This window comes from Rhyacophila brunnea, unplaced genomic scaffold, assembly GCF_057557595.1.
Source record: "Rhyacophila brunnea isolate RB1 unplaced genomic scaffold, BYU_Rbru_1.0 scaffold_23, whole genome shotgun sequence".
Classification (NCBI taxonomy): domain Eukaryota; kingdom Metazoa; phylum Arthropoda; class Insecta; order Trichoptera; family Rhyacophilidae; genus Rhyacophila; species Rhyacophila brunnea.
The window spans coordinates 14,128,906-14,144,942 of record NW_028232893.1 but is presented as its reverse complement, the minus strand read 5'-3'; positions in this window follow the sequence as shown (position 1 = coordinate 14,144,942).

Genomic DNA, 16,037 nt, shown 5'->3' with positions numbered 1-16,037 from the left:
TGAAGCATATACTCTGCTTACGAGAACCTACCAGAATTTTATATAAATATATAAGATGATTGCGTTTATAATATACTTACCTACCTATTTTACAACGTTATTATTAGCTCGTACTCTTGTTTGTCCGGTGGTTGTTTGTCCATTACAAATCTTTCAATCGATTTTTAACTAACTTCCCGACTAGCTAGACATTTAAAACTATTCGAATATATCAGAACAGGATGCCAATGCATTATTTTATTACTTTTAGCCATCTTTAAGCAGAATTAAATTCATTTTCAGTTAAATCTGTTTTGTATGGAAAGTGATTTCAGAAAAATCCTTAAAAAGTAAAAGACTATTATTGGTTGCTAAGGGGGTGGTCTTAGCAACTAAATTATTAATATATACGTGCGTTACTATGAAAATCGAAATGAAATGTCAAAATGACATTTCAGTATTCTATATTTGTTTGTTTGTTTTTTATTTACTTCATATCAAGTACAAGTTTGAGCATATTGAGCATAATAATTCAACAGTAAATTTAAAAACGTTGTACTTATATAAAACGTTCGTTTTATCTTGTAAATATTTATTTTTATTTCAAAACCGATTATCTCAGCTGCAACCAAACTGACTTAAGCACCTTTACCTCGAAACCACATAATTGATAGAAAACCGTCGAATTGGGTATTAATTTCTAAAACTCCAGATTAAAAGTATAATTTAAAACAAACTGTGACATTGAATATATATTGAGGAAACGTCAGGTCACGTGACATTGAAGAAATTTGTTAGATTCAAGTTAACAAATTTTGAACATATATAATTTTGAACAACACTTTCTGAGAAAATATATTATTCCCAATAGAAAAAATCTTGGTACAGTTCGGTTATGATGAAAACAGCGGCAAACACATTTGTTAGGTTAACCTAGCCAAACCTAACCTAACCTAAACTAACCCAAACTAACAAATAATCCAGTATATCGGATATTTTCAAAATGTGTTTTCCGCTGTATTCCTCATATCCAAACTGTACCAAAATCTTTTTTGAAAAAAGTAACGAACCCTGCATTTCCCGGGTTTACGCCCCACCCGCGCATTACCTCTATGCTACGCAGTGACATACAAAGTGCGACAAATTTTAACTATTGGCCACTTTTAATACCCACTCATCGGCGCTCTTCCAAATCAAGCTATTTTGGCAATCGATTTTTTATTTTTCTCAAAAAAGATTTTTTCTATTGGTTATAATATATTTTCTCAGAAAGCGTTTTTCAAAAAAGATGTATGTTCAATAATTAGTATGTTACATTCTTAAATCTTGTGAATTATTCGTTGAATAAAAGAAATAGTTAATTAACACATTTTGTTTTAAACTCGGAGTGTGGAGTTATCAATGTTTGAAAATGACTGTCATTTTTCCATTTTTTTCAACTCATATGAGATTATGTTAACGTAAATAGTCTATTAAAAAATTCACACCATAAATGGGGTTGATAAATGGTGTTCATAATTTTATATTTTATCATGTAATTGTATCAAATCAGAAACACTCTATAACTAGTCTAAATCGAGAAAGTGAATATAGGCTCCGTGGCTTAATGACTTATAGAGCATCCACATAACATCCTGTTTCTCTAAGTGCCAAGCTAACGTCTATTTTAATTGCCGTATATCTGTTTAACCGTGCGGGTTAACATATTTTTTAATTACTTCTCTGACATTTCAAAAAGGCACCACTGCTTTAAGTGATTGATTGACGCTTAGGAATTGGTTTATAATACTTGTTATGTATAATAATATGATGAATAGGAAATTAGAATGATAATTAAAAAAGACAAAAATGGTATTAAAACACGTTTGCCACGGTCGTCGTGCGTCGGTAGCATGATTATTATGCTCATCGTGCGTCGGTAGCGCGCTATGCACATCTGGTAAATTAGTCTTGTATTTGATTTATAATAATTACAAGATAAAAAGGAACTTTTTATATACCACGTTTTTAAATTTTGCTTTTGAAATGGTGCTTTTATGGTATTTTCAGAGCATACCCCTTGGACATTCCTTTAACGTTTTAGATAATCTATTTATATAATTTTGAAGCCTTATTATCCATTATATTTATTTTAAACATTTGATGACTGCATAAATTAAGCGACAACATACGGCCGTAGCCATAAATTGACAAACGATAAATGAAGTAGGGAGTAAGACCATGGTAACGCGCGTGTTTGAACATGTACCGTTTAAAAAAAAATATTTTTTTTCCGTTTAGATACATGTTCAAACATGTATACGGCCGTATGTTGTAGCTTAGCCACTGGGAATTGCCAATAGAAATGGCGTATTTCAAAAAAATACTACCTTATTCTTAGGTCAATAATTATTATAAAGCAAATATTATTCGTAGGATGTTTATCACATTTGAATGGTCAAAGACATAGCTTATAATCAGTATCTTTAGAATTATCTTCCAATGTGTTAATCGTGTCCATTTTTGAATAATAAAATGCCAAATTCTTGTCAAATTTGGGATCAAAAAGATTATAAAATATATTTTTTTATCGTAAATATGTCACTATATAATGTTAGCATTAATTTTATTAATGGTTTTGTAAATGCGTTTAAAAATTAATAAATCTAAAAAATCTTAACACCACTTCACATGGACGTACTGAAATATGACTATATTCCAAAACATTGGAGCGAGAGGTTTAAAAGAATACTATTTTATGTAATAAAATACTTTATGCAGTCATCCAATATTTAAAATAAAAATAAGGATAATAAGGCTTCAAATTTATATAAATAGATTATCTACAACGTTTAAGGAATGTCCAGAGTTATGGTATTTTATTATATTACAACGTTGTATTATGGATCTGTCATGATTTGTATGTTAAAGTGTTTTCTTACTAATCGGAATAGTCACATTAATTTAGAATATTGTACGATTTTACGATTCAAGTTAAAGCCGTTCTTCGTACATTCACTTCTGTAGAAGTTAATTCATTTGACAGCGCACTATCCATAAGTCAAATAAAATATGTAGGAATAAAACAAGGTGCGTCCGATTTCTACTGCATTTGTATCATATTAAAAAACGCATTAGAAACGACATGTTCTTTAGTCACTTTCACAAAATGCACGTCTCTACTTTGTGCGGTATATCAACATAATACGTCTTCAATTTACATTCAGTATGCTTTATAACACAATGAAACTGAGGTGAACTATCATTTAATTTATGAGAAATAACTGTTATATTATTATCAACAATAAATTGATTAAGTTACACTATATATTTCTCCCACATTTTTCTTTATAACACTACAACAGGCCAAGAGCTCAATGACAGTAGTGTACTGAAACCACAGAACAGATTAATAAATATAATTCAGATAGGCTATACTCCAATACATAACATTTGAAGCAAAATTTTGAATGTGTGAGTGTCCTACGACAATGAAACACACATTATAGACATGCAATAGTGTGTGTTGCAACCTTCAAATACACCTGTATTAACACAATGGCAGCTAACCTTTTAATTCCCATATTTAAATAACACGTTAATTATAAATCTAACGGCCAACGACTCAAAACGCACCAGTCGCGGTGTTAGCACTAAATGAGTTTAAAAAACAAAAAAATATATACTTACATATATGTCTTGAATTATCTGTAACGCAAGAGAGAAACCAAATGAAAATGTGTAGTAGTGAGACAGGAAGAATACATATTAACCATACACGTATAAATGCAAATTTTACATTTGAAAAATTGGCTTCCACAGAGTGGAGGTTTGTAGTAACAGATTTTGGTTTTACGAGACATGGATGTTAGCTATTTTCTCAACCTATTAGATCCATACTCGAACTCAAACACAAATTGAAAATTATGTCTATTGTCGAACAAGATCTTCTTGTCTACGTGTTAAAACTGTGAACTAACAAGTCCCTCCTCTGCAGTTAATCGTACTTTTGTTTCAAATGAAGAACGCTTTAATTTTACGCTTTCGTGGTGTACGGATCTATCAATTTACGTAATTTGATGCTTTTTATAATAAAAATATATATAAACAATCAGGGGTGATATTAAAATTATTATTAGTAAACTTTTGGTTTTTCGAAAAGGAGTCGCATCTAAGAAGAGAGCCGATACATTATTTAAACACGCGTTGCCGCCATGACATGTACGTCAGTGAAAAGTCTTCCATATGCGACAACAGCGACCTCCGGTTATCGACGAGATCTTATTGTCGGGCAGTACTTGCCGGACCCAGTATTAGAACCTGGGATCCACGTTATAGGCCAATGCTTAAGCCGCGCGGCCATCGTAGGTATAATGATATACATAATACATTCAAAAATGTATGCTACAGATTCGTATGAGGAATGGATGGCAGGCAAAATCACCACCGCTGGCGTTGATTTAATTAGTAGGGCGCAAGTCGTGTTCTATATTGATGTCAATAGAGATGGTATAAAAAAATAATAGGGATTGGGAAACTAAATACTAAAACATAATATTATTCAATACATCAACAAAATGTAAAATAAATTTAGATAGGTATGTAGCTAGATATTTAGTTAATTTCTACGGCAGTACCTACCTGTGTATTGATTTGTTTGTAATATGTACAATACATAATAATAATAATAATAATAATATGTTGTACTTATAAGTAGAAGATACCGCTGATATTAGTGAAACAAAATATTTATTTTCTTTCGTCATTTTCATTTAATTATTAACGGGTATCATGCCATTGACTCTTGGGCCGCTAAGGTAAAACAATCAAATTATTATTATTTAAAATTGAGGTTATCCTACTGTGCTTCAAAAGCAAAAAACAGTTTCATAAATCCGAATAAGATCTCTTTTTACAACGTTTTTCTTAGCTCGTATTCTTATTTGTCCGGTACAAATCGATTTTTAACTAACTTCCCGACTAACTAGACAATTGAAACTTTTAGAATATATCAGAACACGATGCCAATGCATTTTTTTATTACTTTTAGCAATCTTTAAGTAGAATTGAATTCATTTTCAGTTAATTCTGTTTTGTATGAAAAGTTATTTCGACACCATTATTGGTTGCTATGGGTCTGGGGTCTTAGCAACTAAATTATTAATATATACGTGCGTTACTATGGAAATCAATATGACATGTCAAAATGACATTTCAGTATTATTTCTATCAAGTATTTTTTTTTTGATCGTTTAAGCTAGTCAAGTCAAGTATATATGATTCAACAGATAATTTAAAAACGTTTTATATAAAAAGTTCTTTTTATCTTGTAATTATTAGTATTATTACTCTCAGAACTGATCTTAAATAAAAATACTATGAATAGTTAATATGTTTATTTAAGTAGGTTTGAAGCTCATGTATTGCAATCGACACTACAATGTGTAAATCTAAAATAATAATCTCCATGCTTGAGAGAGTAAATAATAACATACGATTGGATTCTGATGTCAAAACATTGCAACGTTTTGCAACACGTGGATGTTTCACTCAAGCAGTGCATGCAAAAATAAGAGCTTTAAGTTAATTTCCCGTATTGCACATTTTTTTAAAACGACTAATTTTATTCATTTCGTATACTAATTATAACTATTATCTTACATGCACCTGTATAATTCTTTCAAAATTTAAAGCCTGGAATTCACACGCGCCGTTCTAAAGTTACGCATTGAAAAATAGTTATTAATTAATTTTAATATAATATACTTCTCATTGCTGCCCATATTCAAATCCTGAAATGTTCACAGAAAAACTAAGACCCGGCTCTATAAAACCATAATACATCATGAACGCTAAATATGAAAGCAGCTGATAGGTGGACTGCTTTGAGAGAAAGATCCTGAGGCGGATATACGGACCCATGAATGATGGTGGTGAGTGGAGAATTAGGTACAATACGGAACCATACCGCTTATATCAAGATTCAAAACTCTCATATAACTCCAGAGGCTAAACTGGGCAAGCCATGTCTAGCGTATGCCTGAGTCACGGATACCGAAGAAGATCCTCGAAGGAAACCCAGAGGGGAAAAGGCCAGTGGGAAAGCCACGCATACGATGGGGTGATAACATTACAAAAGATGCCAACCAGCTGCTAAATATCAGGAACTGGAAAAGGCGTGCGGAGGGCCGTTCCGGCTGGAGGACGATGGTGGAGGAGACCAGGGCTTGACTTGAGCTATAGCGCTATCGAAAAAGAAGAAATTTAATATAATAACGTCACTGTTAAGGCAAAAGTCACCAACCCAAAAAACACCATTTCGTGATATCTCAATTTGAAAGTTTGGAGTTGAAGAAAAAATCACTTTGTAATAATTTTACGGTTTTATCTACATTAAATAATTTTCTCACGTCTTCTCAATAAATTTTTAGGTTACTTTTACTTGTTGATGCTAATTAATACAGGTTTATGATGCTAATAATGAAGGTTTTGAAAGAGGCAAGGTTGCTAAAATGTGGTTTGGTGACTTTTAAAAAGAATTTTAAAAACAAAATACATATCACTGAAAATTTTCACGTATCTAGGGAATGCGTTGATCAACCGCACATCCTTCGCTATTGGTAGGTACATGATAAGCCTGACACGAGGAAACGGTTTTGTCAAGTATCGTTATACATTGTTACCCAAGAGGCACTAAAAGTTGTCTGCTGAAGTTTGATGAATTTGCGTGGTATCAAAGAACTTAGAACCAACCAGAGTGAACGGAATAAGAGAGGCCTTCGTTTAATAGTGGATCGGCCCCGGATGATGATGATATATATAGATATCCCCAATATTTTGCACATTGTCTATAGTTGGTCGGATGAATTAAAATTGCCTACCACACGTGGCACCTGACAGGCAGCGCTGCCGATTGATTGACACTTTGTTAATCATTATTTTGGTTAGGGACGTGAAACAAAAAAAAAACTCGCAAACGAACGAAGCTATAGACAAAAAAAAGCGGACCGTCTTACCGAAGCTAATCAATATGTGAGATGTTCAGTTGTCGATTTGTAAAAATGATCATAAGCTTAGTAATGATATATAATATATATTATATGTTGAATATGTAATTATATGGCGGTAGTAAAGAACGAGAAAAACGCCAGCACAGTCGGACTCTAGACTAAGAAAAAACCAAATATATTATGATTGTATTAACAGGGCCAGACGGAGTTTGTGATACTTTCAGGGCACACGATAGCGCTTTTGAAAGGTTGAAAGGAAAGAATTTTGTGTACTTATGACGCCTGTTAGTACACGTGCATGGAATTACTGTCGACGATTGTGCTTATTTTAAACTACTCGTATAATGACAATAACTGTTTACACGTAAAAGTGCTGACTGTCTCTCCAATTTCATTATTCAAGAGAAAGCAAGACGCGAGGTTGTCATTTTATACTACTATCTGACAGGTCGTATTGAAAATTGGTTAAGTTCAAAATGAGTAGTTCGTTTTTTTACCGGCATGTTCGCCCCTATCGCTCTACTGTGCAGGCGCAGATCGAAAATAATCTTACTTGCGCGCCATAAATCATCACAATTTGGAATCTTCCAATCTTGTTTGATTTATGCACGCAATCTTTCCAACTGCAGAATACGTGTTTTCCCATACATTTTATTACTGTGCACAGTACATCCATGCACGTGTAAACGGGATATTAGGGTCTTCTATTAACAGTGCCAGCAGTCTAGAAATTGAAATTAAAAGAAGAATTATGCTGGGTAACAAATCGTCTCGTTTAAGTCTAATGAAGGTGCTACGTATTAGAAAGTTGAACCACCACTTAAAATGCATCTTGAACAAAACACTAATAACACTGTTGACTATGACTCAGAGACAGGTGTATGACCAAAACCATGGAAAGAGTGTTGGGATCATTTGAGCGGATCGTGCAGCGTGGTATCTTCGGAGCTATCAATGACACACTCACATAGTTGGGGTGGAGTCGAAGTACAATTACGAGCTCTACGCTTTGTAGGGGGGGGGGGGGGCTCACATCGTACACCCCACTGAACTGGGCCGCCTTAGTTGACTGGACCAGGTATACACGATAGACGAGTCATGTACGACAAAGAAACGATATTTGGGAAGCCGGGAATCAAACGGAGACCTGGTTGACCTCATACAAGATGGAGAGATAGTGTCGAGACCTTTGGCGTTCTAAGCTGGAGAGAAGCAGTTTTAGATAGACCTGGACGGACGCAGGTGCTGGAAGAGGCCAATACCCACATAAGGCTGTAGCGCCAGAAAGAAAAATAAATACATGGGTACCTAAGTAAAAAAAATCTTCAAAAATAAAATAAAAACATTACAAAAGAAACCCTAATCAACCCAACATATTGTCCATGTCGGACGGAATTGATCCAAGAAGGACGACACGCCTATTCTTAATGTATCCCAGTGTATATAAATCAATCTTCGATGTTAAGTCACAAACAATAAGGGTGCCATGCAGAATCATACCTACTTAGAAAAGCTAAACCTGAAGATAGGCATCTAGAGCAGTGGCCCAGAATGAAATAATTCAAAATATTAAACTCACTAAGTCGAGCTAAATCATTAGTAACTCTGGATGGTGTATATTGTCATGTGAGATTTAGTCAATCGAGATGGTTCTGTATCGGTCTCTAATTCCCCAGAATTATTTAAGACACTAATGCATTGCTATCTCAATAAAATTTCATTCATGGAGGTGATAAGATAGCCCTACACTATGATGTATTTTGAAAACTGCGGACCCGAGCATTGTTTTGTTGTTTTGTTGTTTATTTTTTTATAAGGGCGATTCGCTGAGTATAGGCACATACATTTTTTTTCGCAAATTGCCAAGCCACTAACCAGTTGGCACAAAGCAATCGTATCGCATACTCTCTTGCGTGTGATTTTAAATTTGTTTTCGATAATTCGTGTAAGAGTAAAAAACGTACATAATTACCCACTCTATGTGCGTAATTGTATCTATGACCACGGTATGCGAGGTAATAAGTAATTTTGGTAGGCAAGAAAAAATAACATCATACATTTTCACATCTGTTCAGATAATTGAAAAATTCAATTAATAAGTGAGAATTGTTTGCAACAAATCTGAGCAGTTATCTACATGCAATTGTTTTTGAAGGTTCAGAATAATTAACTTTTAAATAATCATACATTTAACAAGCTTATGAAAACATCCAAATGCATAGATAACGAAGTTAAGTTAATCTACTTATGTTTGTATCAATTTTTATTGAACATATTAAAATTTATAATACGTAATATTCTGTAAAATACCGTTAATACAAACGAATACTTAGTATATTTTTGTCTATATCGTGGGTTTAGATCAATTATTATCATTGAAAGCATTGTCAGAAACAGCGTATTGGCAGTGAAGTGACCGCTAATGGATTCGAACCAAGTTTCGAATCTGCATAATCACAAAACGGATTATTAAGATAAAAATATTAAAGCCAGTCTCCATAAACTAAGGTTTTGAAGTCACATTCGGTTTATTATGCGTTACATACCATTTTCCGAGCATGGTAGGATTCAGACTACATCGTGCAGCCATGCAGCGTTATACCATGACAGACTACCTTCCCCGGATAAATTTCAGCCATACACCAGGCTAGACCGGTGGCTGTTTCGTGGATTGCCGGTTCCACTATGACTTGTTACATGACTAGTTCAGTGATTTTATTGTTGTAGTTTTATTTTATAATGTCGGCATAAAGATTAATAAAATATACAGACAGTATCGTGACTAGGGCATCCAATTAACCGAATAAAAATGTTACCCGGTTAGTGGGGTTTTTTTTTTACGAATAACTAATCGGTTCATCGGTTAAAATGATGTAAGTTGAATTTTAGGAAATTCTATTTCTATTCCATAAAAAGTTATATTAGTGGCCACTACTTTAGACTAGCTCTCCGAAATTATCAGTTAATTGAAGGATAGTAATCGAATCCAGTGGGTAATATTTTTTTTCATCAACTGTCGAACTGGGTAGTCTTTGATCTGTCTTTTCACGTCCTTAATACTATTTTTTGTTAGTAAAAATAGCTATTAAGAATTCGAAATAATTACCCGGTTTTCGATTAAGCGGTGTTGGTTTAAACCGATTTGGATGCTCCAGTCATGACATTGTAATACAAATTTTATAGGTTTCTGTCTTGACCAACCGTTGACATAATATTAGTTAAAACACGGCTTTAAAAAAAACTAAAATAAAATACGATAACAATGAATTTTAAATAGATAATTTCTACATGTAATCTGTTGAACGATAATCCTGTTATACGTCCACTGTTGGATTCAGCCCCCCGGCGTTTCATTTTAATTACTTGTATGATTAATAAAGAACAAGCAATTCGTATTTTTTGTCCGTTATAAATATTACATCGAACGATTTAGCTGAGTGACAAAATGTCAGAGCAAAAAAAAAACGTTTTAAAGAGTTGTCGACGAATTGACATTATGGAGAACCGGTAATTGTTATACAACATTAAAATTGTTCCAATTACTATTTCACTTTCTGCTTTGGGCCCCATCCTTTCAACGAGTTGATACAACGTTTGTTGAAGTAATACAGTCATTCGAACAGCATTATGCGTTAATTATTTCGTTTCAATTTGAAAATGCGTCTTATAGTAAAACTCCATAATTTTACCACGTATTTTCGCTAAACTTGATATGTCATCAATTACAGCGGGGTTTTGGTAGCTTTGTAGATCAGGTAAAAACTGGATCATGCCCTTTGACTTGGTTACATGTAAATTGTACGTAAAACATTTCACCGTGGCACAGTTCGAGCTTTCTTATCGGAAAGAGATGACCGTATACTATATGGTCTCCAATTTTATTAGATTCAATATGAATATTAATTCAATTTTCATAGCTGATTTTGGTAAAATTCATGAATTCAAGAATGAAAACCTAAGCTAACCTAACAAATAATACATTATATCGGCTATTTTCGAAATTTGTTTGCTGCTGACTTTCTGTAAAGTGTAAACCGATAAAAACCATGTTTTAGTTAGACATGAATTTTATGTCAGTACTATATGACCCAAAAAGGTTGGACGGTCTTTAATATACGGCCATATATTTCCAATACAATATTTCACGGTGAAGTGTGATACGGCGAACTGCATTGAATATGTTTGGGTGAAACACAATGCGCTACCCACACTAAAAAAATTCTTTTCTACAAACCAATATAAATAAGGAAGTTTAGTGTAAATATTTTTTTATCAATTAATTAAAATATAATACCTACTTATGTAGTACTTATTTCATATTAACTATCAGATTATCAGGATGAGTTTCGTCCGGTTCAATAGATCATGTATGCTCTTGAATCCAAAATAGCCATCGGCTAAAATCTATAGAATTTATAATTATTATTACCTATTGTATAAATGAAGCTATTAGTTTCAAAGTAAGTTACCACCACTGTTTTCTCGATTCTGGTTCTCTAAGCAATTTTCATAAACTATTAAATTGACGACAAATGTGACCTCTTATATGACTACTCGTAGTTCTGTGACTTTTCTTTTTTATAACCATTTCTTTTATTCAACGAATAATTCATAAGATTTTGAGAATGTAACATTCCATATATTGAACATACATAACTTTGAAAATCCTCAGATATTCCCACTAGAAAAAATCATATTTGAAAAAATACAATGCTCGACGGGATTTGAGCCCGTATAACCACTGGTATAGCGCCACTGTACATTAATCAATTATATTAAGAGCCTCCTATCTAATTGCGACAATTTAAGCTAGTAGGTCCTACTTGAAATACTTTTCGGTTTCTGCGTATTAAATCAAGGAATATTAGTTACCTTAATTACTAACCGACGCCTGATTACTAACTAACAAATAATTCACAGGATTTTGAGAATGTAACATTCCATATATTGAACATACATAACTTTGAAAACTTTTAAAATAAATTGCCATATGATGCACCCGGGATAGCCGAGAGGTAACGTATCTGATTGGTAAGTCGAGGGTATCTTGTTCAAATACCGGGTCTGGCAAAATTCTCAAATTGTTTGTAAATATGTGTTTAAATCCAGAGCATAGACTTAATAAGTTGAGAAAGTGGCTAACATCAATATCTTGTAATGCAGACAAGATCCACACCGGATTGTAATAAAGTAGTATGATATTGCTATATGATTGGACAATGACAATAGGTTAATGTGTTTTCAAGTCGAAAATATTTATAAATTAGCAATCCTAAATGCGCTTCACACGGTTTTTTGTGATTATCTCAAACAAGTGGATAATGGAGGTAACCGACTTTCAAACTAATAGCTTCAATTGTAAAAAGCATGTAGTTATTTATTTTCATATATTAATATTTTCCTCGCGTGAAAGAAAAAGAGAAAAAAATATTTAAATACGTATCGTAGATCGACAGTTTTAATGAAGTTGTCAAAAATTGGCCGGCAAGAATTTGTAATATAATAATTTAATACAATTTAAAAACATCGTAGGGAGTACGGGAATGTTAATCTTGCGAAACGAGATAGTTCTATTTCAGGGACGGCTTATTCAAAACTAATTATTTACACTGCTTAAGAGGGCGTTTTTATGCAAACCCGTTTTGTTAACGACGCGATTATCGACCGGCGGTGATATCAAAGTAACCACACACGACCGGAGAACACACATCAAACGCAGGGTTTATTGGACAAACAGGTGACCCTAAGCCAATATTATGGGATTAATATTAAATTTAATGGAGAGAATATAACGAAAATGCGTCTATCCATTGCCCACTGAAGAAGGAAGCCGATACATTACACGACTGGTCCTACTTTTCGCCCCTCCCGTTGTCTATGGATGACCTGCCACTGCCTGTCATTGTCTATAGAGTGCTCATACTGACGCGTCTGTCGTGTTCACTTATCGGAGTATTCTTAGTTTCAGATTTATTTCAGATTATTTTAACGTATCTTTATACTCTTTGAGTTAACTTTGATTTTAACGAGACCTTGGAGTTCATCTGATTTAGTGGTTATGTGTTATTATTAATTGGAAGTGACCATTAAAGTAAGTAAACTTCTTCTGTGTATAATAATATCGTAATACACTAGGACGTTTGTCAATGTGATAGTCGATTCTTAACGACAATAACTAATAACTTATTTATACTCTTCAGTCATTATAGAATACCAAACCCTGCTTGCAAGTACGTTATCAAAAAATAGTATGGCAGTAGACCACTCGTTGCTTGTTATGCTCAGGCTTTATTAATCTGAAGATGGCGGTGTTCTACCACACGAAACCTAGGTCGCGGAGTCGTAAATGTGTTGCATTTTTGGCAGCTGTCAAAATCAAGGAATACAATAATAATGGAAGGTGTATTACCATCTGGGCGTGGTTGTAAGACGTTGTAATTCTCGAGTGTAGAGAAATATGAGATCAAGAATATAGAATATTGACGAAATAGGCGAAGAGCCCTAGATCATTGGCAAGGCGGAATAACAATTGGTGGCCAGAAAATAAATAACTTAAGATTTGCAGATGATACCACACTAATCGTTGCTGATGAAAGAGAACTAACAGAGCTGATACACCGGGTAGAGGAAGAGAGTCGCAAATACGGCATCCTTATTAATAGGAATAAGAAAAAGTTAATGGTTGTCGATCGGGCTAATCTTCTACGGGTCTAGGACGATTTGGCACCGCGAACTGGCCTCCGCCGATTGGCCTCCGGTAATTGGCCGCCGGTACAATTGGACGCCGGCCCAATTGGACGCCGACCCAATTCGACGCCGACCCAATTGGCCTCCGGGAGGATTGGACGCCGCACAGTTGAATTAAATGCGCAAAGGAATAGACGTACGTTACAATTTGTTGGAGTAAATAAGCAAGTCAGTTTAATATGCTTCTATCTTCTCAGTAGTTGTACCTTATACATTTCGCGCTTGACACATTTTTAATATAGATTGAGAAAAATTATTATGCCTTATGATGTTTATTAAAAGAAAATAATTCTTCCCTCGCTAAAACTTAAAGATGTGCATAATCAATTAATTTATTGTCTATACATGGGTACTTATTTATATTTACAATAAATACTAAAAATAATGTTAGATGTTAGAATAAAAATTACATTATATTTCAGCGTTTTATCGACTTAATATTTTAATAAAGCTTAAATATGTATATTATTATGCATAAATGCGTATTTTAAGATAGTATGAAATTACAAACAAAATATTAAGTAAGTTATCTGCTAAGTATAAATGTTTCAGTTGTTTGATTGATAAACTACTTAGGTACTGGGTGCCGGACGAAATTCCGAAGGCCGAAATCGCGAATGCTGAAATCAGTTCGTTCTACAAAATAATCTCTCGTAAAAAAAATTGCGCAATCGGAAAAACCCATTTTCCGCGAAAATGGGATTTGTCTCTCTTACAAAAGTTGCGCTCACGATTGCGCAATTATTGATGTTTGTATTTTACATTTTTTATATTTCCACAAAAAATGGGTTTTTGTCTCTCTTGCAAAAATTGCGCAATTATTGATGTTTGTATTTTTTTATTTTTCGGGATTTCGGCCATTCGGGATTTCAGCATTCGGGATTTCGGCCTTCGGGATTTCGTCCGGCACCCAGTACCTAAGTAGTTTATCAATCAAACTACTGAAACATTTATACTTAGCAGATAACTTACTTAATATTTTGTTTGTAATTTCATACTACGAGTATCTTAAAATACGCATTTATGCATAATAATATACATATTTAAGCTTTATTATAATATTAAGTCGATAAAACGCTGAAATATAATGTAATTTTCATTCTAACATCTAACATTATTTTTAATATTTGTTGTAAATATAAATAAGTACCCATGTGTAGACAATAAATTAATTGATTATGCACATCTTTAAGTTTTAGGGAGGGAAGAATTATTTTCTTTTAATAAACATCATAAGGCATAATAATTTTTCTCAATCTATATTAAAAATGTGTCAAACGCGAAATGTGTAAGGTACAACTACTGAGAAGATAGAAGCATATTAAACTGACTTGCTTATTTACTCCAACAAATCGTAACGTACGTCTATTCCTTTGCGCATTTAATTCAACTGTGCGGCGTCCAATCCTCCCGGAGGCCAATTGGGTCGGCGTCGAATTGGGTTGGCGTCCGATTGTACCGGCGGCCAATTACCGGAGGCCAATCGGCGGAGGCCAGTTCGCGGTGCCAAATCGTCCCATTCCCTCTTCTACCAACAGCAAGTACACTCCAAAACCTAGAAACAGTTGACGAGTTTGTATATCTGGGATCGACCATCTGTGGAAAGGCGGATGTGAAGCGGAAATAAGAAAGCGCTCACAGATTGCAAAAAATGCGATGATACGCCTTACCACTATATGGAAGGATCGGGGGATTTCGATTGCCACAAAAATGATGCTGTGCAAACATTGGTGTTCTCGATATTTTTATACGGAGTCGAGTCGTGGACCCTGAAGGCAAAGGAACGGAGGGCAATTGATACCTTTGAGATGTGGTATTGGCACCAAAAGCTTCGTATTTCTTGGATGGAGCACAGGACGAGCCGGTCAATCATCCAGAGACTGCAGATAAAGGAACGGCTCTCGACAATATAATATCAGAGACGAATCCTGCAGTTTTTTGGACATATTGTCAGGCGCGGACTGGACAACCTGGATAGACTGGTGGTTTTGGGTGGCTTCCAGGGAATGGGAAGCAGAGGAAGAGCGTCTGCACGCTGAAGTGACCAAGTGAAAGAGCTGAGTGGGGGGCACCATCCATTCTGCCCTGAGAGAAGCGGAGGATCGAGAAGCATGGAAAGTCTTGGTCGCTCAAAGAATGATGAAATTCAAATGTGGTCACGATCCTCAGCCATGAGTGTACTTCCAAGAAGTAGGTATAATAATATTTTATTTAAAAATATTTTTTTTTAGGCGGTATGCAGATTTGAATGTTGGTCCTAATGATTACCAGTCGCGTATACTACCAATACGTCACTGTTATATCGAATACCGCGTTACTATT